At 37.3% G+C, this 23,391-nt stretch overlaps 1 long non-coding RNA gene across 3 annotated transcripts in view; it reads left to right on the plus strand.

Annotated features, from left to right (window-relative positions):
• Window positions 1-12,702: 12,702 nt before the first annotated feature.
• The window catches only part of LOC138153234 (uncharacterized), a 73,149-nt gene continuing 62,460 nt past the window's right edge, over window positions 12,703-23,391 (plus strand). For all 3 annotated transcript variants that reach the window (XR_011166316.1, XR_011166315.1, XR_011166314.1), the window contains exons 1-2: window positions 12,703-12,977; window positions 20,385-20,482. This is a non-coding gene — a long non-coding RNA (uncharacterized lncRNA). The remainder of the gene's footprint in view (window positions 12,978-20,384; window positions 20,483-23,391) is intronic.

Raw genomic sequence — 23,391 nt, forward strand, 5'->3', positions numbered from 1 at the left:
CCTTCCTTCCTTCCTTCCTTCCTTCCTTTCTTCCTTCCTTCCTTCCTTCCTTCCTTCCTTCCTTCCTTCCTTCCTTCCTTCCTTCCTTCCTTCCTTCCTTCCTTCCTTTCTTCCTTCCATCGATAATTTCATCTATTTAGTTTTTCTCTTCACTGATGTAGATCATAACTTCTCCATGCTTTCTAATCCTGTGTCATTCTTTTTCCTATAAATCCTCTCAATGTATTTAGAGGCTTTTCTTTGATTCTTTTAGCATTATCCTGATTTTTCCATCTGTTTCCTCTCCTTTTCTCTTATTTAATGCTAATGTCTTTTATAATGATTTTCATGAGCAAGTCACGAATATGTTGTAGCCTTCTTGTACCCATTTTGTATCTTTCCATTGCCCTTTGGGTTACTTATAATTGGATTTGTTTTTCAATTTTTAATTGAATTTTAAATTAAAAAGAAAATCCTAATATACATAATTTTCCCCAAAGCCTGAATTAATGGGTGGGAAATGATTTTTATGTGTACTTTGCCTAAGTATATAGCTATATTCAGGTTACATTATAACAGGATTCTCAATGATTGAGTAATTTTTCAGTAGAGAAACTGTATCTGACTTATTAAAGAATCTTTTGAACTGCCAAGCTCTTTAGCCCTTGAACATCTGGTTTTTTGTTGAGTTTTGTTTGGAACTCAGGTTTAACCATTGTTGGCAATAGAACAGTTTGAAGCACTGACATGCTGGAGCCACTGGGGACTTCCAGTAGAAAGGGGAATCTCCAGCTGGAAACAAGGGAAGATTCAGAACTAACTGCAGACTAGCAGTCATGTACTGGCACTAACTTGGCTCTGGAATGGAATTCCATGTCCTGTGAGTGGACTCACTGTTTTGGGCATCCTGAACAAAACAGCAGCCAAGGCTGAAATGAATACATTCATGGATTGTAGGCAGTTACAGCCCTGTGGGGTGAGCCAAAAAAGCCAAGCTTCTTTGGCAAGTGAGTGGGTCCTTGCTAAGCTTCCCTTCATCAGGAATTTGGTTTTGCATATCTTACAAGGTCATTGCAAATTTCTAGTGCTGATCAGGAACAAGATAATATGAAATTAGAAAAATGGAAGAATGTTCAAAAGGCAAAGCTTAGGCTAGATTTAAAATTAAGGAGATACAATATATACATGAGCTATTTTACTAGATAAAAGGCTACTTACTACTGGCACTAAAATTAAACACAATATCTAAAATCCTAAAGAGAGTTTTCATTCTGTTCATTTATTAGGCCACTGAGAGTCAAACCTGACTTTGAGACACTGCAGGTGGCTCCAATTTTCTCAAAGATGGTATTGTGCAAAAAACTAAACAAACAAAAATAAAAACAAAAAAAAAAACCCTTTAGTTTGCTTTAATTAAAAGAAGGGAAGCAGGGGTGGATGCAATTATATGCAATTATACCATATTGGTTTGAACATAGGTTATATTATACCTGCCCTCCCCCCACTGATCTATAATTGGTTTTATTTTTAAATATATAATAACAAAGATTTTTCCTTTCAAAGAAAGCTAATTTTAGGGATGTGAACTTTATTTGTACCAAAAGGGTACTTTCAAATACTATTGGAATTGGAAGGATTTAAGCCACACTCTGGAATGGTAATATATTAGATCTCACTATGTCCTAGAATTTTACCCACTCCATTTACTATTTTTTTTTTTGCCTTTTGGAGGGCAATTGGGGTTAAGTAACTTGCCCAAAGTTACACAGCTAGTTTTTTTTTGTGTGGGTGTTAAGTGTCTAAGGCCAGAACCAAACTCGGGTCCTCCTGACTCTGGGGTCAGCACTTTACTCACTGGGCCACCTAGCCACCCCTTTTTATTTACTATTTCTATGCCAATGGAGCTTGGAAATTCCATTCTTTGGATAGTACCTCTTATCCCTCTACATCTCCCAGTCCTTACTCTTATCACTAATTCCTTTCCTCTTGTTATCTACTCCGTTGCTATTATAATGAACTTGTTTCCGTCTACACTTCCTTATTCTCTTTTGTTGTATTTTCACTTGCTTTTTTCTTTATGTCTCCATAGCCATGGTTGACCATGTTAATATTTTGCTTTAGCAGGTCTTGCCCCCTAAACTGTTTGTTGTTCCTCACTTAAATTCTCATCCCTTGATTATTCCTATCACCTGATTTTTTCCCTTCTGTTTTAGGTTTGATGGGGGAAAAATAATCATGAAATTAGACTGGCTTCACCTATTACAAATTTATAATATAAAACCTCAACTGCATTCTTGTAACTACTTGATAATCCTTCTGCTCTACATTCACAGAGGGCAATAGTTTTCTTATTACCCTCTACTTATAGCAAATGAACATAGGATTACCATCCATACAAATCTGGAAGGGAATGTAGAAGCCATTTAGTCCAACCCCTCTCATTTTTCAGATGAGGAAACTGAGACCCACAGAGGTGAAATGGCTTTTTCAAGATCACACAGGTAATAAGAGGCAGGATTTGAATTCAAGTCCTATAACTCCAAAGGTAGCACTCAACATTTTTTTTTATTATTTTATTTTAGTTTTCAACATGCATTTCCAGAAGATTTTGAGTTGCAAATTTTCTCCCTGTCTTTCCCCTACCCACACCTCAAGATAGTGAACCTACTCAATACCCCTTCCCCCAGTCTGTTCTCTCTTATATCCTCCCCCTCCCCCCTAACTTCCTAGTAGGCAAGATGGATTTCTATACCCCAATGCCTGTATATCTAAAGGTAGCACTCTTTACATTGTATCACAAACACTATCTGATGTAGCACTCTACTTCACTTAGAAGATTAAGGCTATCATCCTTTTTTGGGGTGTTCCCTTTACCCTTTAATTCTTTAAAACTTCTTGACCTCGTTGTCTACTCTCTCCTTCCTTCTAGTCACAGAAGAGGTATACTTATTCTTTTCTAAGACTAACTAAGAGTAAGCATAGACAGCTTTTTTTAAGAAGTTCAGGAGTAAGGGCATACAAAGGAAAAAGAATATATGGTCTCTGTTGTCATGAAACAGAGAAAACAGAACACTATTTCAAAGCAATGTGTCAGCAAATGGAGTAAGAAAAGTTCATTTGAATACTGGTTCCATTGCTGATTGGCAGTAAGGCCTTCAGTTAGGCAAGTTCCTTGAGTCCTATGAACTTCAGTTTCTTCATCATTTCTAAAATTACAGGTTTTAATTATATAATTTTTATATAATTTATTTATTTATATAATATAATATTTTTTATATAATATAATTCGGGTATTACATGTAAAATTCCATGAAAGTGCACATTTCTTAATTGGCAAATAACACAAAAGAGATGCCATTAATTATTTTAGAGTCATAAGGTTGATTTCTTTCAATGTTGCCATGTAAAACATATTCACATCATGGACAAGAAATCATTAAATTATATTTTCAATTGTATATTTGTAAATGATTCGGTGGTAGGAACTTGGACAAAATAAAATGGAATGACCCCTCAAAATATACTGTAGTGCATATATTTGTGTATAATGGTAGCCTTCTTTTAGGTGGGTATATTGTTAATGTGTTTTTGCTTAATGGGAAGATCTTTCCCATTCATTAATAGACCCATGTGACCTGCTTGAGTCACATGGAAGACTGAGTCACATGAGTCTGTGGTGGGAGGAGCTTGCTGAATGGGTAGAGCAGGAAGGGTGGAGCAGAGCTGAGAGGAAGTTGGCCAGAGCAGTTAGAGCTGAGGTAGAGAGAGGAAGCCAGCAGCAAGCTATGAGTGAGAGGATGTTTGTTTGTGGGAAGACCCTAGTGGGGGAAGGCTTGGGGATGGCAATACCATCTCTATGTTGTTATTGTGTATCTATTTCTTTGTTGCCGTGATGGATTTGGCTTTCTGGTCTTGGGTTTGGCTTTCTTGTATTTGAATAAATGTTTTGGTTCTGTCTTTCATGTGTAGAGTCTGTTATATTTTGTGATTCAAAACTATGCTGGCATATCCACAGCCACTGTGGGTGCTGTGAATATTGTGTTGGTGCTACAGTGGGGTGGGGAGAGAGGGAGAAAAAAAAAGGTACACAACAGAGAACAAAAGAAAATTTAGAAGGGAGCACAGAAAAGCAGGGTAGCTTTGAAAACAATGGATTTTATTGATTACATAGTTTTTTTTTTAAGTAAACAATGTGAAATGGAAATTCATGGTTTTATATTGGATCCTCTTTTATGTTGTGCTGTATACATGGAGCTGTTCTTTCAGGGGGTCATATTTGAGTTCAAAATGAATAAAAATTAAAATGTTATAGTGTCCAATAGAATTACAGTAATAATGATAGCAGCTAGCATTTATATAGCACTTCAAGGTTTGAAAAGTGCTATATACATTTTATTCTCACCACAATGCAATGAGGGAGGATTATTTCCATTTTATAGATAAGGAAACTGAGACTGATAAAGGCTAAGCAAATTGTCCAGGGTTGCATAAGTAATGTCTGAGACAGGATTTGAATTCTAGTCTTCCTCACTCCATGTCCAGGACTCTTACCCACTTCATACTTCCTTTTGAATATATATGAGAAACTTACATTTCAAATGTAGGAAAATCACTGAATCCCAGAATTGGAAGGAACCCTCAGAAGTTATCCAGAGTGATAGCTAGGTGATGCAGTGGATAGAGCATAGGCCTTGGAGTTAGGAGGACCTGAGTTCAAATCCGAAGTTAGATATTTGACACTTGCCCTCTGACCCTGGGCATGTTACTTAACCCCAATTTCCTCCCTCCCCCCCCAAAAAAAAAACCATCTGGAACACTCCATATCTAATCAAGAAATCCATCCCCAACATATCACACGAATGATTAGCCAGTCTTTGCTTAAAGACTTTCCAATGTGGGGCAACCTGGCTACTACAGATTATTTTCTCTGTCAGATGTCACCTGCACACAAAAAGGTGTCTGTGATTTAACAGTGTTGGCGATACTACCATCACAGAATTTGCAGCAGGGGGTTCCTCAAAAAAATATTCCAGAATGCATTGAAGGATGGGAGCAATTGACTCTTCTGAATAAATGATTTTGGACTTGTCACAGCTTAGGAAATAGGAAAGAGAACCAGTGTCTCTACTTCTTTTTTCTTTTTGGAGAAGGGAAGGTCGGGCAATTGGGGTTAAGTAACTTGCCCAAGGTCACATGGCTAGTTTTGTGTTAGGTGTCTGAGGCTGGATTTGAACTCAGGTCCTCCTGATTCCAGGGCTGGTGCTCTATTCACTTTGCCACCTAGCTGCCCCCCGTGTCTCTATTTCTGATGCAGCAAATTTAATAAATTCACAATTATCAGGAAGTCCTTCAAAACTCATCTAGATATAGTATTTTATCCCCTTCCTTGACCTTTCTCCTATCCCTCTAAATATTTAGTGTACCTTCAGATAGGTCTTTATTCTTGATAATTAAATTCTACAAAGGAAAGGATTTTGCTGATTTTCTTGTTTAGACTTCCATTTACAAATATATATATATATATATATATATTTTTTTTTTATTTATTTATTTATTTTTGGAGGGAGGAAGGCAGGGAAATTGGGGTTAAGTTAATTGCCCAAGGTCACTTGGCTAGCACTGGCAATAATATCGAAAGAAGTGGGGGGGAAATGGTGGATCTGGTAATGGGAAGAAAGACTTATTATGTTACTAATCTCCAACAATTTCTTCTTCTTTGTTATTCAGTTGTCTGACTCTCGTGACCCCATTTGGGCTTTTCTTGGCAAAGATACTGGAGTGATTTGCCATTTGCTTCTCCAGCTCATTTTACAGATGAGGAAACTGATGCAAACAGGGTTAAATGACTTGCCCAGGGTCACACAGTTAGAGTCTGAGGTCAGATTTGAACTCAGAAAGATGAGTCTTCCTAAGTTTAGGTTTGGTGCTCTATCCACTGTGCCACCTAGCTGCCCAACAATTTCTTCTAGAGTCTAATATTTCCTGTAAAGAATAGGAATCTGCATCAATTTTTATTTTTATGTCTTTGTTCAGAATCACAAGGAAAATTTTCCTTTTCACCTAAGGTGATCCTCTTTTTTTTTTTTTTTTATTTTGGAAGGGGAAGGCAGGGCAATTGGGGTTAAGTGACTTGCCCAAGGTCACACCGCTAGTAAGTGTTAAGTGTCTAAGGCTGGACTTGAACTCAGGTCCTCCTGATTATAGGGCTGGTGCTCTATTCACTGTGCCAACTGGCCTCCTGATTCTCAGTGTTGGATTGAAGGGAATACTTCAATTTTTTTTAATATAGTGGAAAGCATTCCGTACTGTAGATCTGAGTCTCATTTTCTCCTGTGTCCTATTTGTCAATGATTCCAAGATACTAATTGACTTTGTTACTGTTGCTTCTGTGTTAAAAATAGTAGTCTATAACACTTGTATAGATTCAGAGGATGATAAATTTAAACAGAGTCAGAAGTGATCTGAGAAACTAGTTAGACAAAATCCCTCATTTTATATATGAATGAACTAAACCCAGGGAGGTTAAATGTTGCTGAAGTCATATAGCTAAAAAGTAGCAAAGCCAAGATTTAAACCTAATTCCTCTGACTTAAAATCCAATGTTTTTTTTTTTTTCAACTATATCATACTACTAGGCAGCATAGTAAATAGAATGCCAGGCCTAAACTTAGGAAAACTCATCTTTCTGAGTTCAAATCTGACCTTAGATACTTACTAGCTATGTGACCCTGGACAGGTCATTTAACTATATTTGCCTCAGTTTCCTCATCTGTAAAATGAGCTGAAGAAGTAAATGGCAAACCACTCCAATATCTTTGCCAAGAAAACCCCAAAAGGGTAACAAAAGGCCAGACATGTCTTAAAAATGACTAAACAACAACAAAACCATGCTGCATTAGATCTATTCACATGGTCAAATGCTAACCATTCATTCTCCTAGTCATGTTCATATCTCTCCTGTTTTACCTCTACAGCACTAGGAAACCAAACAAGTATTTCTATCCAGGCAAACATATTATCTCCAGTCCATTCAGCTAAAAATGTTTATTTCTACTGCCTAGGTGTTTTGCCTTAGAGAAAATGGAATGCACTACTTTACATGACTAAGTAAGTCCAATAGTAGTAATGAAACAAGTTATCAAATATCGGTTTCCCGAGAAGCATGAAAACACATACTAGTTCTATCTCTTTATGTGATCTGAGGTTGGTGGGGAGGGGGAAAGGAGCAGGTTGTTACTTTATTTTTCTGACCAAAAAAAATTTTTTTTTTGTTCTTGTATTTTTAACCTTCCTTAGTGAGTACTGCCAGCAGCATCATTTGCCTTCCTTTGCTGTGGGAAGCCCTATTTAATCTTTCTGTGGCACACCAATTGGCGAAAGGGACCCAAATCATCTGTCTCTTCAAGCACCTGAATCAGGTATTGGGGCTAAAAAAGAATCTCATTTCTTCTTTTTAATTGATATATTAAAACATAGCACGATGCTTTGAACATAATTCTTGTCTAATAGACAATTTTTGAATCAATTGATAGGGAATGGGATGTAGGAAAACACCTAATATATGCCTGAACAAGCACATTGTAAAAAAGTACCCTGAAGACCCTGACACTGATAGGAATTTAGAATAAGATATGTGAATCTAGAGACCATAGTTTCTGAATCAAAATTTAAGACTTACAGTCTGAAAAATTACATTTCTTTTGCAAAGTCTTAAAGTACATTTTTCCTTGAAGTTGGTACTTTTGGAAATGAATAGTTGATAGGAATATAAGATATAAAAAGGATCAGTATATTTCTTGTAAAAGATTATATAAGAGGAGCATTGGGGAGTGGACAGAATGCTTGAATTAAGAATAATATCTATATTAAAATCCTGCCTCTGAAATTTACCAGTTCTGTGAACATGTGCAACTCCCTCAACTTCCTGAAGCCTCAGAAAAGTCTGTAAGAATACAAATTATAGGAAGGATGAGTTCCTGTACCAGTGAAATCACAGGTCATTGGCATTAGGTTTTAATGAAAGACAAACAAGAACAGGTTTCAGAGGACTTTGTGAAACCATCTGAATGGACATTAAGTGCTTGCTGAAGGAATAAATAGAATTTTAAGATTAAAGGTGGATTCTAAGAGTTTCATACACATGACTATGTATAAGGAACAGATACCAGGACTTTTTTTTTTTTTTAATAAGCAATTGGGGTTAAGTAACTTGCTCAAGGTTACATGGCCAGTTATTATTTCTGGGTGTGGTGCTGAGTATCTGAGCCCGGATTTGATCCAGGTCATCCCGACACTGGAGCCGGTGCTCTTATTCGCTGAGCCACCTGGCCGCCCCTAAGCAATTGGGGTTAAGTAACTTGCTCAAGGTTACACGGCCAGGTGTTTCTGGGTGGGTGCTAAGTGTATGAGCCCGGGATTTGATCTCCAGGTGTTCTCAACACTGGAGCTGGTGCTCTTACTCGCTGTGCTACCTGGCCGCCCCATACCAGGACTTCTTAACATCTTTTTTTTAATTTAATTTTTTCTTGTCATGGGCTTTTTTGGCTTCACCAGCCTATGGACCCCTTCTCAGAATAGTGTTTTCAAATATGTAAAATAAAATACAAAGGATTATAAAAGAAACCAGTTATATTGAAATTAAGATGTAGTTTTCCCCTCCATCCAAGTATATAGATCTTCCTGAAATCTTTCCACAGAACCCTTGGGTGGCGAGGTTAAGAACCCCAGGGATGGACTAAATGTCCTTTAGAAGTTCCTTCCTAACTATAATCAGATTAAAAATATTTTGTTTACATTCCATTCAATTTCAATCATCAAACACACACACACATATATGTCCAAGGCAGTTAGTTAACTAAAGAGAATGATAAGATCCCTAACCTCAGGGAGTTTATAATATACTTTAGGAGATAATAGATGTATGCAAATTGTTATAATATATAGAGGACCATGTGGGTAGCTGAGTGGGAGAGTCCATCTATAAGAGATAATCTATCCCTGCTTAGGTATCACTTGTCTTGGAGAAATCCATGATTGGATTTGCTAGAATTTTACTAGTACCAAGGGCAAAGCTAGCTGCAGTGGCAGTCAACACAGATATGTCCATAAATATTTCTTCAGTCAAAAATTACACCAAAATCTTCTGCCATTCAATCTACCATAGCCTATGCCCTCATGAATTTTTATTATATTGAGTTCAAAAAGACTGTTTAGGAGGTATGATCTAAACATGTATACACACAAGAAAATTAGTTAATACAGCAGGAACTCTCTGTGTAAAGAAAGTCATTAGAAAGGAAAATAGGAAATAGGTGGTGGCTTCTACAGGCTAAGATATTGGTAGGGAGAAGCAAAGAGGGCTTTTGACAGACCCCTGAGCATTCTTAATTTCCTTGGCCCTGATGTCTTCTACCATGGCTTTTGGGTGAGGAATAGTGATTTGCTATTTTGTTGTCTGTTTGGTTGGTCAAACTGGTTTCTCTGAAGAAGCACAAAGCTGATTGGAATTGGAAGGGTCTGCAACTTCTGGAACAATCCATTCTATCTTTCAGTCCTCTTGCCTTTCACTGACTCATCTTAGATGAAGAATGGCATTACAAATATTAAAGCAAATTATAATGAGGGTATAATGGAGATACAAACTGAGTGTGGTTAGAATTTTTGAGGAGACAGGAGCAGGATGAACAGATTATCATCTCTCTCTTAGCAATACTTCTTAAACACATCACTGGATCCATGCTGCCATCAATGTGGGAATTCCATCCAAAGGGGCAGATAACAATCCATTCATGCCTTTTTGCTCTATGTTATTCCTATCCATGTTCTCCCACAAATCTTCCAAAGATAATCTGCTAAACATCTTGAAGGTCTTCCTCTATTTTTTTAAGAAATAAACATCCTGTGAGTATCAGTGCAGCTCTTAAGCTGCCTACCTATGACATTTCAATCTTACTATATGAGCAAACTGCCTCTTTTTCTGATCATAATTGCCTGGATATCCTTTTATAATGTTGTGAGCATCAACCTTCTTATGCTCATTATGTGCCTCCTTTGAATGACCTGAAAGTTGGCTTCTTTGGAGATCGTGGTATTTCGTGAATCATGGCATCATGACATCAGAGAGAAAAGATGGGTTTTTGCATCAAGAAACAGTTTGAGATTACTGAAAGCACTGTATAATTTTCCAAAAGTGATCTAGTCCATTGTCTACCTCTTCTTCAATTTTGGAGTAAGCTCACTGTCCATAACTATTTCAAATTATATGTACTGATTTTGTAATGTTTGCCAAATCCTGAGGTGTAAATGTTCACATATAAAATTTAACAATCACTTCAGCTGGTGAGCTGGCTTTAGCAAATCACTGATTAGGATTAATATTTTAATTTCCTTCTAGTTAAAAGTACTAATGTACAAGATTTATTTTCATAATAGTAATTGTTGTCTTACTGTCCCTTTTGCAAATTAATTTTTAATTGTTTCAAACATATTCCAAGCCTACATGGGTTAAACACAAATGTTATTAACTTATAAATATAGTATGCTTCTGTTTATTCAGAATTCTTGGGGAAAGTGTTCTGATTAACTGAATATCCTAGCCAAAAAAGAGCGCGTGCGTGTGTGTGTGTGTACACACACATATATGCCCATATATGCACATATACATATGTGCATATGTATGTATTTGTATAACTTGCTGATTTCCAGCAAGAATTTTAAAAAGTCTTGAAATATAAAATAACTTGAAAATAATTTAATCTCTATGTGATGATTCAGAAGACACTTAGAATCTTAGCGTGCCCCAAGGTTTTTGTTCTAGGAATCAATTATCTTTGTACAGGACAATAAGAGTAGAAGTAGGAAGAGAAAGGAACATATCCTGGAAGTTGCTTTTTTGAACAAATACCTGATATTGTTTATTCATTATATTCCTTATATAAAAGTAGACTGCAGGAAATTTTATTTGCATTTTGCTCATGTAAATAGGAGTTTGTAGTAATCTTTTAAATTTTGTTTCTAGGGAAGGTACTATATAAATGAATCTGGGAAAAGCAACACTTGTATAGAATTGTTTGGAAATGCAGTTAGATTTTATATACCTGCTTTTTCAGGCATTCAGGGGAACTGAATTATATAACTGCTTTTTCAGGCATTCAGGGTTGGGGGGAGAAAAGTGATCACACTCTCCTGATCATTTGTTCCACCCATTAGCAGCAAATGCTTTCTAAATGGGTGATTTTCATGGTAGATCAGCCACCCTCATGAAAAAGATGAAAGCCCACTCTCAAAACTTACATGATAGACAGAAACTAAATTTATCAGAATTAGGTTTGGAAGCACAGTCAGCTGCCTTTTGATCCCACACTAAGTATAGGAACATGGTTGTTGATTAGACCCTCAGGCACTCCAATCAGGTGTGTGTTCTGCCAGGTTTTGGGGCCACTGCGAATTTGAGGATATGTCTTAATGGGAAGGAAGTTCAACAAAAGACAGCACATGGCTGGAAGATCCTAGTACTCTGTTATATTCAGGAAAAGCCTCAACTTCCCCTGTGGACTGTGGTACTCCCAACAATTTACTCCACTTCTCCATCTTGTGGACTTTGTAATCTTTTACTTGGTGAGGAGACAAGATATATTATCTGCTTTAGGATCTTTGAATTTTACATTGTTGAGAAAGTGAAGGAAAAAAGGATTGGGGGGAGAAGGGTGTGGATTATCACATGACTAACTGCATTATTTTCAAATCCCACAATAGAAATGGGAATGTACAAATTGTAGGGAGATTCCTTATAGATAGTAAAGTTCTTTGTTGTTCCTATTTGAGGACAACATTATGTAACTTATACATTAGTGTTGGACCTTCTTCAATGACTCCAAAAAGATTCGTCTAACAATATACATAGGGTACAGTCAAATGGATAACGAATACCTATTTTCTAGATAGTAGGCGGCTCGAGTTAACTCACCAGTATAATAATTTGAACAGATAATGATTGTGGGCAGTGAACTTATTCCAGAATTGAAGAAGAGGTAGACAATGGACTAGATCACTTTTGGAAAATTAAACAGTGCTTTCAATAATTCCAAACTGTTCCTTGACACAAAAATCCATCTTAGAATAACAACTCCTGTTCACATAGTTTTCATAGTTTACAAAGGACTTTCCTATAGTAATCCCATGAGTTAGATCAGGAAACTAGAGAGATTAAGTGATTTACTCCTAGGGACAGGGCAGAAGACCAATAAAAATGTAAGCAAGTCCTCATAAACAAATTTATCACTCATTTATTTACCTGTTCCACACAAAAGACCTAGCTTCTCCTCATTTTTATATTTCCATCAATAGTACCATCATTCTCTGAGGACTCTTCCTTCTCTCTCATTTTCCTTTAGATCTTTACCCATCATCATCCATCTCAGTCTTATTAGTTCTTCCTTCTTCTGACTACCTCTCTTCCTCTGCATTACCAATGCCAACACTTAATGTCTGGACTTTTGTAATTGGCATATCTACTTCTAGTCTTCTCCTTTTCCAATCCATTACGTATGTAGCAAATTAATCTTCCCTAATAACTGCCTTTGTTACAATATTTTCCAGCTACAAATTGTTAATGTCTCTCCATTGGTTGAAGGATAAAGTTCAAATTCCTTGACTAGGAATTCATAGCTCCACCCTCCAATCGGACATCTAATCTCCCCAGTGTTTCCAAAGCATGCCATTCACATTCTTCACTGCAAGTCTTTGCTCATAGTATTTTCCCTATTTGGAATACCCTCCCCCTTGCCTCTGCCTAAGGAAAACCTAGCTCTCCTTCAGTGCTTAGCTCAAATCCTTTCTATGCTATGAAAACTTTGCTGAATTCACCAGTTCATAAAGAAATGAGGGAGGCAATATGATCTGTAGAGTGGTGATGTGGTATAGTAGAAACAACCCTGGATAGATTCAGAAGATCTGGATTCTAGTTTCCATTTGGCTGTTGACTTGCTGTGTGACCTTGGGTAAGTCAATTAATCTTTCTGCACCTCAGTTTCCCCATCTATGAAATGGATAGGTTGAATTAGATAATCTCTTCAGGTTCTTTCCAATTCTAAAATTCTATAATACACTATTAAAGCTTTATGGATATGCCTTATCTCCTTAACTAGGGAGAGTTTCTTGAGGGCAGAAAACATGGCTTTCATCAATTGATATAACAGGCATTTATGGCGCTCTTACTTAAAGAGATTCTTAATTTTTTCATGTTTGTCAGGGACCCCTTTGGCAATCTGGTAAAGTTCACATACCCTTTCTCAGAACAATGTTTTTGTTGTTGTTGTTGTTTTTTTCCTTTTTGGAGGGGGGAAGACAGGGAAATTGTGGTTAAGTGACTTGCCCAAAGTCACATGGCTAGTTAAAGAGTTAAGTGTCTGAAGCCGGATTTGAACTCAGGTCCTCCTGACTCCAGGGCTGGTGCTCTATTCACTGTGCCACCTAGCTGCCCCCTACTCTTAGTTTCTTCTTCTATAAAAGGAAAGGTTTGGAGTAGATGATCTCTAAGGTCTAGATCTATGATCCAAAGATTCTGTTTGTGAAAAGAAATACTTGGGGCTATTGACTCAAGGTGTGTATTTTCAATATTCCAGTATATTAATCTGCCAAAGTTTAAGACCCTAAGGACAAATATGTAGAATTAAGTAGGGCAAACTATTAGTTTTTTTTTTCTTCCAAACCTACTCACATAAAATAGCTAGGCTATTAAGCTAATGAATTGTTCACTTGAATTTGAGTTGGAGTGGGTCACCTGGCTAATGGAGGCTACTTATCAGTTGACCCCCTGTAGATATTATGAGGGAAGAATGATGATAACCTGTCTTGTCTGGGAAGTGTGACTCTCCTGGTGCTTCCTACCCATACACTCACCATAAGACTAAGTTTTAAAGTACCTAGGACATTCCTTGCACGTATTAAACAAGTATGGTTGTCCAACTGAATTGAAGTAAAACACCCATTCAGGAAGTAAGGAACATTACAAGAATATGAAATAGACATAATTCTTTTTTCTGTGTTATCTACAAATTTAAACTTGTTAATATGAAATCAAGTCAACAAACATTTATTAAATGCCAAGGCTATAAAATGAACTGTTAGGTTTAGGGAGCTTGGGGATTGTTGATACAAAATTTAGATAAATTATGGGCTCTGACCTCAAGAAGCTTAAGGTCCAGTAAGGGGATAAATCATATGCTCAGAGGAGGACTGCTTGGTTTTAATTAGTCAACAAGATTAAGCACATACTATATGCCAGGCATTGTAATAAGTGCTGAGGATATAAAGACAGCCAAACACTTGGTTCATGACCACAAGGAGTTCATGTTCTAAGATGGAAGATGAACAACCATCCACATTCCAACTATAGATAATATAAATGGAGGGTAAATCTCAGAGGGAAGGAACTGATAGTGGGAGGGTGGGGGTAGAAGGAGGGTGGGAAAGGTCTCTTACAAAAGGCGAGATTAGTGCTAAATATTGAAGGAAGCCAAGGAAGCCAGAGGGAGAGGAGAGATAGTATTCTAGGCTTGGAGAACAGTCAATGAAAAGGTGAGGAGGTAGAGTGTCATTTGGCAGAACAACAAGATGGTCAGTGTTAGCATAAAGAGTAAGACTGGAAAGGTAGGATTGAAAGTTCTAAGTGTTTGTGATATTAACAACCATTCAGAAGCAATCTTGCACAGTGATTGAGGTCTTCAGTATTCAAAGTTTTAATTGAAAATGCTTTTCCTAGGGAATTCTTGTAATATATTCAGATAATGTTAGACTTACAGTGATTCTCCAGTGCAGTGAATAGAGCACTGGGCCTGGAGTCAGGAGAACCTGAGTTCAAATCTAAAATCAGATACTAGCTGTGTGACCCTAAGAAAGTCAATTAACTCTGTTTGCTTCAGTCTCCTCACCTGTAAAATGAACTGGAGAAGGAAATGGCAAACCACCCTAGTATCTTTGCCAAGAAACCCTTAAATGGGTTCGCAGAGAGTTGGACATGACTATAACAACACTTTTAGAACAGGAGAGAGTTTGTCCCAAATCTCCATTACTAATTAAGAGTTCATATTTATCCTATTTGGCAAAATTATATTTGAAGTGATGCAGTTTTGCCTCCGAGTAAAATTTAATTGGGAATAATCTTCAAAAAAAAATTTGGTGGAGTGGTCACCTGCATTTGGAGAGAAGCCTCCACAATGGACTGCCAAATTTTCTACTACAGTATTGTAAATGACATCCTACACCACCTTCTACAGAACAGAATCATCTCCCATCAGAGTAAGGAAAACCAGTGCTGTTGCTATGGGACTGAATCTGAGTTAGATGGAGCTATGACTATTGATACCTCTGAATCAAAAAAGTTACAGATATGCTTTCTCAGAAAGGACGAGATCTGGGCCTTGGATCTGGAAGGATGTGAAAGCTTAAAAGTTACCCTGGGACTTAATCTTCATGGTATCAACTCACAATTATGTGATGTTTAAGGTTTACAAGGCACTTTGTTCAAAACAACCTTGGAAAGTATATCACTCAAGTATGATTAAACACATTTTACAGAGAGGAAGGACAGAGAAATGAAATTACTTCCTTAAAGTGTGTAGCTAGGAACTATCAGAGTCAAAATTTGTCCCTAGACAGTGGGATGCTGGACAAAGCTGAACAATTTTCAGTGTGAGTATATATTTACAACCTGGAATCAGTAAATATGACAAATCAGGGCTTGGTTTATTGTTTAAAATGATTTCTCTGGGCAAAGTGATGGAGAAAATGTTAATGCAGATTAGACTTAAATGTGTGTCATGCATACACATTTATTTGTTTGAGAGCTAATTCTTAAGCATTTACTAGTATAATACTGTACTTAAGTCTCCTTACTCAAAGTATAGAGTTATCAGTAAGATAAGATTCTTAATTCATAGGTGATCTAGCATAGTTTTAGAGTCAGAAATATATGAGTTCATTTCTGCCTTTGACACAAACTGTCTGTGTGGTCATTAGCAAATCACTTAACCTCTCACTGCTTGAGACTTTAAATTATAGTAGAATTCCTGACATCAGAGGAGGAAGGTTTCACACAAGGATTACCCTACCCACGTGAAATTATAGGTCCCATTGTCTCTCCTTTACCAAAATATACAATGCAGATTTTTTTTTTTTGCTTTTTGGAGGGGGGAGGGCAGGGCAGTTGGGGTTAAATGACTTTCCCAAGGTCACATAGTAAGTGATAAGCGTCTGAGGCTGAATTTGAACTTAGGTCCTCCTGATTTCAGGGCTGGTACTCTATTCACTGAGTCATCTAGATGCCCCTACAGAGTTCTTTAGGTGTTTGTCATGACACCTAAAAATACCAAGACAATTATAAGCAAATTCTATGAAATCATACAGCTTTATTGAAAAATAGCTTGGTGTAGTGGCTAGAGAACTGGCCTTGAAGTCAGGAAGACCCTGCTTCAAGACTTGTCCAAATTATGTATTGGCTATTTGACTTTGCACAAGTCATTTAACCTCTTAGGACTCTAGGCAACCCTCTAAGACCTTAAGTGCCAGAGAAGTTACCACTTTACATTAGCAGAGGTAAATTCCTCATCTGGGGATTCCTTACACCAATGATATCATACATCCAGTCCCTGTTCCTATCCTGCATAATTCTGCTGAGTTCAATCAAACTATGTCTGTTCTTTAGAAAGACCCCACTATCCCCATCTATAAGTCTGAGTTAGTACTTTTTGGAAAACACTATTTGGCAGCAGGGGCTTGTGGAGGAAAATTTTTGGAAAACTAAGGGGATTAAAAAAAACTTTTTTCATTTTTAGAATTTATCACAACATTGAATTTCCAAACACATATTAATCTCTGCTGGGAGAAAGTATGCAACAGATTGTATGATACCAAGTTTAATAATACTGTGTAGTTTGATCTGAATGTAATTGTAGGAATAGATTTGAAGTCATATAATTTAGAATCCCTCTGAAATAATTCAGCTTTGGAAATTTCTTTTTTAAGTTTTGCTTAGCCCTAAACTAAATGCAAGTCCCAAATGCTTCTTGTTAGGAAAATAACTTCATGTTGGCACATTGTGATTATTTTCTGGATGAATTATAAACATTTTAATATTTAATGTTACTAGCATCAAGGTTTTCATTAATATTAGTAATATTAATATTTGATGAGTTTATATTTTATTTGCAAACATTGAATTGTTTCTTTTGGTTAATAGTCCATATAATCATCATATTTGAAAATAATCATAACATGAAATAATGATGAAATGATATCAATCTAAAATTCAACATTTGCAGACATAGCAATTTTCTACATAGTTTTAGAGGAGAAAACTTCAGAAATATGCTTTGGTTTTTACCATACCATTAAACATTTTATCAACAGAAACAGCTGTTGCCAACTTAACTATTGATAGACAATTTATATATATTGGACATATTGATAGACAATTTATATTGTGATTTACCAGGCTGAGAAAGGAAATAATACCATAGCCTCACAAGTGCTCACCCCAAGGCATATACTCTAGTCATGAAACCTCTTCCAGGTAAAGTACTAGAACGAGTGGACTCAAAAATAACATCATATGTTTTCCATAATTCACTCTTCCCAGGTATTCATTTGTGTGTGTGTGTGTGTGTGTGTGTGTGTGTGTGTGTGTGAGAGATGTCTCCTTGGTTCCCACATTACATTGCATGTTGCTGGGAAGTATGATGATGTTTGTACTGGACATTGAGTAACCTCTCATTAATCCTGTTTATAGATGGGGTCTTACTGTTACTTTCATTTAATGGTAACTGTGACAGTTAATGATGGCACTATTCTCATTCTTTGTCCCTTTCTGCTTCCTTGTCTTCTCTTTCTTTCATTTTTCTTCTCTCTTTCTTCCTTATCTCTTTCTCATGCCAGTCATTTCTGCATATTTCATGAATTGCTTTTAGCCCATGGTAAATGCCTTGTGTGCCTTGCATTTTCTGCTCTGTAAGCACAACGAGCAGTTGTTTTCCATATAACCCATTTTACTGCTGGTTCAGTGCTCTTTCTATTTCAAGACCTTTCAAGGATTTTTCTATCTTCACTTCCTCTACAGTATAATGTAACCTATAGTACAGAAGAAAAAAAAGTAGGAAAGGATGAAAAAACTCTTTCTTTTTCTAAATAGAATGACACACATACAAGAAAACCAAATGGAAGAATGAATATTGGGTCACTTAGGGGCCTCTACTTAGCACAACAAATAATATAAGGATATTTTAAAAAAATTCAATAATTACAGCTTTGAAAATATTACACATAACACATGTGGTTTTCTGTAAGTTTACCTTTCTCAGATCTCAATTTCCTCATCTATAAAATAAGGGAATTATATACTAGATGGACTCTGAGTTCCATTCTAGCTTCTAGCTCTAGACAATGGTCCTTGGGAGGCAGGTATATGTTTCTGTGTATGTATGTACGTGCATATTTATTATTCTTAGTAGGTAGTCATTAAATGTCTTGTGAAATGTTTATCACTAGAAATGAATTTGAAAATATAATGCTTCTCTGGCATAATGTTTTTTGTTTGTTTTTTTGGAGTGAGGAGGCAGGAAATTGGGGTTAAGTGACTTGCCCAAGGTCTCATGGCTAGTTTTTTTTGTATTAAGTGTCTGAGGCCAGATTTGAACTCAGGTTCTCCTGACTCTAGGGCCAATGCTCTATTTACTGAGCCACCTAGCTGCCCCGGGCATAACGTTTTTTAGGCAGTGGCTCAGTGAATAGAGTGCTGGGCCTGAAGTTGGGAAGACGATTTCATATCTGGCCTCAAATACTTACTAGCTGTGTGATCCTGGGGAAGTCACTTAGCCTCTGATCCACTCCAATATCTTTGCCAAGAAAACCACATGGCTATGGTCCATGGGGTCACAGAGAGGCAGATATGACTGAACAACAATGTATATAAATATATGTATATTTATTATTCTTAGCATGGAGTCATTAAGAATCTTGTGAAATTTTTATGACTAGAAATGAATTTGAAAATATAACATTTCTCTGGCATCCTTTTAGACCTGTTGAAAATGAAACTTTACATACAAAAAAATACATCAGCTCTGAGGTTACATGAGCTCTCTCTGCTGGCTATTCTGAATACTTAGACTAGAGGACAACATCTCCCCTGAAAGTTTTTTATGCCCCCAGATTTTAAAGAAGTCTGTCTTTGTCTAATTATCTCAATCAATATTTTTGACACCTCCATTTTATCTTTTGAAATTAAATTGTTTTATTTCAGTCTGAGGGTCAAAGTAGGAAAAATGCTGTTTAACTTTTAGGCTATAGTAAAAAAAAAAGTGGCAAAAAAAAAAAAACCCTTTCAGGTTGTAGTAAAGTTTGCTGCAAAAATGCACAATTTTTGTCCAACATCATGTTGCATAGATCAGTGTGTATAGTTTCCCTAAAAATGTGTTAATTCTTAGTGTCTTCCTATCTTTACCATTAGGGCAGAAGCAAGGGAATTCGCAAAGGAAGATTGAGGTTCATTTTTGTAATTTTATTTGTTTGATGTGTTGTCATGGCAGAAGAATTCATCACCAAATGACCAGTCTTCTAATGATGATCTTATCCTTATTTTGGAAATACTCGGCCACAGAACGCAAGTATAAATTGATGCCAGAATTGTCCTTGGAGTATTTTCAGTGTGGCAGAACCCAGCAGAGGTAGTATTCCATTGCCATAGCCTCTATTTCATAATTAACCATCAGAATAGGACTAAATGTAAGCTTCATGTTCAATGATCAAACAAGTAGCCACACTTTTGGAGGAACTAAATCTAGCCAGGATGAATATGCACTTGAGAGTGACAAGTAATAGACTGATAGCCGTTGTGTTTCCCTCATAATCTACACAACTTCAAGAGATCAAGAATGTCACCAGATGGTTTGGGGGACCCCTTGTGGTGGAAATATTTTGTTTTTAGGTTGTTTCAGTCATGTCTGACTCTTCAAAACCCCATTTGGGTTTTCTGGGCCAGGAAACTAGAATGGTTTGCCATTTCCTTTTCCAGCTCTTTTACAGATGAGGAAACTGAGGCAAATAGAGTTTAGTGACTTGTCAAGGGTCACACAGAGTACATTTCTGAGGCAGTATTTGAGCTCAGGTCTTCCTAATTCCAGGTCTCATGCTCTATCCACTGTTCCAGTTAGTTGCCCACGGTGCAAGTATAGGAGGGCATAAGACAGACAGATTGGAATGCCACATGGATGGGCACACAGAGCACTGAAGAAATATAATAGCTGTTATCTCAATAACACTTTCAGGTATGCAAAATGCTTCATTTATATTATCTTATTTGTGTCTTACAATCACATTCTAAGTTAGGTCCTATTCATATTTTTATTTTCTAGGTGAGGAAACAGCCTCAGAGAGGTTGATTTGCCCAGAGTCTCACCTGGGGAAAGTATCTGAAGCAGGATTCAAACCCAGCTATTCCTGAATCCATGTTGTAAGTTTTATTCACTATACAACACTGTGAGAGTATTGAGAGATGTCTTCTAAATTCCCTTCTAATTCTAAAATTCTGTGATTCTACCAGTTCCTTAGAATGTCAGAGAGGTGAACTGCAGGATTCATGAAGGTTGACCATGTTTCCTATAACCTACATATGTCCTTCTATATCCAATTCCCAACCTTTTGTATGCTAGTCTGTATTGTGTAAAACATAATTTGATTCTGAAATCAGACTTGTATTCGATTTCCAAATCTTAATTGACTAAATAAATAACAAGTCTCCTAGACACTAGCCCCCTCCTTGCCAATTTCTGTACTTGCTAAAGGGATACCTTATGTAAAATGTTTTGATAATGTAGTTAAAAGTAATTATGTTAAATTGTCTGTATAATTAAGAGAATATTAGAATTTATTTAAATCATGTCTTATTTTTTTTTTTTTACTAAAGATTCATTCCTTTCCTCCCTTGTCACCCACCATACTGGGAAGATAAAGCAGTTCAGTATAGGTTGTACATGTGTAGCTAATGCAAAACAATAACATAGTAGATATATTGTAAAAGACTGACTGTATTTGCCTCCCTCCTATCCCACCTCCCACTTGTTCTATTCTCTACTTTGATCCCATCCCTTTTCAAAAGTGGGTGCTTCCAAATTCCCTCCCCCCAGCCTGCCCTCACTTCCATCATCCCCCCTCTCATCCCCTTTTCCCCTACTCTCCTATAGGGTGAGATACCCTATTTAGTGTGTATTTCATTCTCTCCCCAAGCCAAATTCAGTGAGAATAAGGCTGACCCATTCCCTTTTGCCTTCCTATTCTTCCCCTCCATTGTAACCATTTTCCCTTGCCTCTTCTTTATGAGATAGTTTACCCCATTTTGTCTCTCCCCATCTCTCATTATACTCCTCTCTCACTTCTTAATTTCACCTTTTATGTATCATCCCTTCCTGTTAAATTGGTCCTGTGCCCTCTATCTATGTATACCTGTAAACATATATACACACATTCACATATGTATTCATATGCACATATACCCTCATATATAGACTTATATATATTTTTCTATTCCCTTCATCTACTGAGAAAAGTTTCACAAGCTACAATTATTGTTTTTCCATGTAGGAAAGTTAATAGTTCAACTTTGATAAGTTCCTTATGATTTCTTTTCCCTGTTTACCTTCTCATGCTTCTCTTGCTTCTTGTATCTGAATGTCAAATTTTCTATTCAACTCTGGTTTTTTCGGCAACAATGTTTGAAAGTCCTCTATTCCACTGGATGATCATATTTTCCCCTGAAACATGATACTCAGTTTTGCTGGATAGTTGATTCTTGGTTTTAATCCCAGCTCCTTTGACCTCCGGAATATCATATCCCAAGCCCTTCGATCCCTCAGTGTAGAAGCTGCCAGATCCTGGGTTATCCTGATTGTGTTTCCGCAATATTCAAATTGTTTCTTTCTGGCTGCTTGTAATATTCTCTCCTTAATCTGGGAATTCCAGAACCCGGCTATAATATTCCTAGGAGTTTTCTTTTTGGAATCTTTTTCAGGAAGTGATGGGTAGATTCTTTCAACCTTTATTTTGCCCTCTAAAACATCAGGGCAGTTTTCTTAGAGAACTTCCTGGAGGATGATTTCTAGGTTCTTATTTTGATCATGGCTTTCAGGTAGTCCAATAATTTTTAAATTATCTCTCCTGGATCTATTTTCCAGATCAGTGGTTTTCCCCATGAGATATTTCACATTGCCTTCTATTCTTTGATTTGTTTGGATCTGTTTAACAGCATCTTGATTTCTCATAAAGTCATTAGCTTCCATTTGCTCCAATCTAATTCTGAAGCAATGATTCTCCTCCTTGAGCTTTTGAGATTCTTTTTCCATCTGACAAATTCAGCTTTTTTAAGGCATTCTTCTCCTCATTGCCTTTTTGAGCCTCTTTTGCCATTTGAGTTAGTCTATTTTTTAAGGTGTGATTTTTTTCTCAGTCAGGCTGTTGACTCTCATTTCATAATTTTCTTGCATTGTTTTCATTTCTCTTCCCAGTTTTTCCTCCACTTCTCTTATCTGCTTCTTAAGGTCTTCTATGGCCTGCAACCAGCTCATATTTTCCTTTGAAGCTTTTGCTGCAGGAGTTCTGACTTTACTGTCTTCCTCCTGTTCCATGCTTTGCTCCTTTTTGTCCCCCAAATAGGAGTCTAATGTTGGAATCTTCTATCTGTTTTGTTTCCTTTGCCTGGTCATGTCACCCCTCAGTCACTTGACCCCTGGGCTTTTTGCCACAGTAGGACTCTGTCACCAGACAGGGGAGCTTTTGTCCCAAATGCTGGGTTTTTCTCAGCTGCCAGAGGTATTAGATGGGTGCCCTCTCTGAGGCCTCCATGGGCTCTGGCAAGCTGGACACATGCCCCAGTACCTCCACCCTAGACTGCAATCCAGATCCAAGAAGGTTAAAGCAAGAGCAATTACCCCTCAGACTGGTGCTTGGTCCCCCTACACTCTGCAGGCCAGGAGATGAAGCTGCCATGTGGCACTGGCTGGCTGTGCTGGCATCTCAGTGGCTTCTTGCTCCGGATGCAAAAGCCAATGCTTACCCAATTACTGGGTCCCAAAGTCCAGACTGCACTGACCTCTCACTTTGTCCTTCTCATCTGTGTATTGATAATTCTGGAAACTGCCACAGCTGGTGATCTGGAGTCTCTCTGGCTGGCCCACCTGGTCAGGCCCACCCTAGGGCTAAAACCTCTGGCTCACGCGGGCCTTGGCTCGGATCTCAGAGCACTGCGCTGGCCAATTCCTGTCAGCTGGCCGGGCTGTCCTCAGCAGGAGGTTAGCTTCTCTGTGTCATTTTGTGGGTTCTGCAGCTCCAAAGTTTGTTCAGAGTCCCCTTTTTACATGGATTAGGGAA

Source organism: Petaurus breviceps, unplaced genomic scaffold, assembly GCF_028583685.1.
Source record: "Petaurus breviceps papuanus isolate PSGF00001 unplaced genomic scaffold, PetGlider_PUasm1.0 90977, whole genome shotgun sequence".
NCBI classification, from domain to species: domain Eukaryota; kingdom Metazoa; phylum Chordata; class Mammalia; order Diprotodontia; family Petauridae; genus Petaurus; species Petaurus breviceps.